Genomic DNA, 2500 nt, shown 5'->3' with positions numbered 1-2500 from the left:
CTGGGACTTTGAAATATTTCGGAGCGCACCTAAAGTTCGTTATTTTGGCTAAACGGAGCGAAAATCTGCATTTATACCATCACGGACGTTAGTTTAATAGCGTTTAACGATGGATCCACGGTACAGAATGCAAAAATATGATTGTTAAAATTTTCGACTAATCGGTTCTAAGAGGCGAAGCAATACGCCGCTGGGACTTTGAAATATTTCGGAGCGCACCTAAAGTTCGTTATTTTGGCTAAACGGAGCGAAAATCTGCATTTATACCATCACGGACGTTAGTTTAATAGCGTTTAACGATGGATCCACGGTACAGAATGCAAAAATATGATTGTTAAAATTTTCGACTAATCGGTTCTAAGAGGCGAAGCAATACGCCGCTGGGACTTTGAAATATTTCGGAGCGCACCTAAAGTTCGTTATTTTGGCTAAACGGAGCGAAAATCTGCATTTATACCATCACGGACGTTAGTTTAATAGCGTTTAACGATCGATCCACGGTACAGAATGCAAAAATATGATTGTTAAAATTTTCGACTAATCGGTTCTAAGAGGCGAAGCAATACGCCGCTGGGACTTTGAAATATTTCGGAGCGCACCTAAAGTTCGTTATTTTGGCTAAACGGAGCGAAAATCTGCATTTATACCATCACGGACGTTAGTTTAATAGCGTTTAACGATGGATCCACGGTACAGAATGCAAAAATATGATTGTTAAAATTTTCGACTAATCGGTTCTAAGAGGCGAAGCAATACGCCGCTGGGACTTTGAAATATTTCGGAGCGCACCTAAAGTTCGTTATTTTGGCTAAACGGAGCGAAAATCTGCATTTATACCATCACGGACGTTAGTTTAATAGCGTTTAACGATGGATCCACGGTACAGAATGCAAAAATATGATTGTTAAAATTTTCGACTAATCGGTTCTAAGAGGCGAAGCAATACGCCGCTGGGACTTTGAAATATTTCGGAGCGCACCTAAAGTTCGTTATTTTGGCTAAACGGAGCGAAAATCTGCATTTATACCATCACGGACGTTAGTTTAATAGCGTTTAACGATGGATCCACGGTACAGAATGCAAAAATATGATTGTTAAAATTTTCGACTAATCGGTTCTAAGAGGCGAAGCAATACGCCGCTGGGACTTTGAAATATTTCGGAGCGCACCTAAAGTTCGTTATTTTGGCTAAACGGAGCGAAAATCTGCATTTATACCATCACGGACGTTAGTTTAATAGCGTTTAACGATCGATCCACGGTACAGAATGCAAAAATATGATTGTTAAAATTTTCGACTAATCGGTTCTAAGAGGCGAAGCAATACGCCGCTGGGACTTTGAAATATTTCGGAGCGCACCTAAAGTTCGTTATTTTGGCTAAACGGAGCGAAAATCTGCATTTATACCATCACGGACGTTAGTTTAATAGCGTTTAACGATGGATCCACGGTACAGAATGCAAAAATATGATTGTTAAAATTTTCGACTAATCGGTTCTAAGAGGCGAAGCAATACGCCGCTGGGACTTTGAAATATTTCGGAGCGCACCTAAAGTTCGTTATTTTGGCTAAACGGAGCGAAAATCTGCATTTATACCATCACGGACGCTAGTTTAATAGCGTTTAACGATCGATCCACGGTACAGAATGCAAAAATATGATTGTTAAAATTTTCGACTAATCGGTTCTAAGAGGCGAAGCAATACGCCGCTGGGACTTTGAAATATTTCGGAGCGCACCTAAAGTTCGTTATTTTGGCTAAACGGAGCGAAAATCTGCATTTATACCATCACGGACGTTAGTTTAATAGCGTTTAACGATGGATCCACGGTACAGAATGCAAAAATATGATTGTTAAAATTTTCGACTTATCGGTTCGGGATCACTGAAAAATCAAAAAAAATTATTAATTTTGATTAATTAAATTACATATGTAGTTTTATATTGTTATAGTCTCGTATTTGTTAATGTTTTGTCGTAAGAAAATGCAAAAATATCGTTTTAATGTTTTCGTCTCATCGGTTCTGGATCGCTGAAAAATCAAAAAAAAATATTAATTTTGATTAATTAAATTACAAATGGAGTTTTATATTGCTATAGTCGCTTATTTGTTAATGTTTTACCGTAAGAAAATGCAAAAATATCGTTTTAATATTTTCATCTCATCGGTTCTGGGCGGTTTTAAAATTTTTTAAAATATTAATTAAACCCATGATTTACATGAGAATGTGAATTTATTATGTCCTGCATGTTAATTTATTAATTTTCATGTATAGAACGTTATAAAATGAAAGGATATGTTCGACGATATTTTCAGTCTAAGTTTTACCGTGCCGGCGGGATGGTACGCTCTCACGGCGGTTTGCACAGGCATACGCCTGGGCGTAAGCCCATGCGTCGCCGACCTAGCGGCCGGCCGTTCGGTATTTATAGGAAGGCACTTTCGGTTCGCTCGGACCGGTCGGGAGTAGCGTCGAGCGTGTGGCTCTTTTATGACTTC

Source organism: Osmia lignaria, unplaced genomic scaffold (genome assembly GCF_051020975.1).
Source record: "Osmia lignaria lignaria isolate PbOS001 unplaced genomic scaffold, iyOsmLign1 scaffold0030, whole genome shotgun sequence".
NCBI lineage: Eukaryota > Metazoa > Arthropoda > Insecta > Hymenoptera > Megachilidae > Osmia > Osmia lignaria.
The sequence above is the reverse complement of the archived record's forward strand: the minus strand, read 5'-3'. Positions refer to the sequence as shown.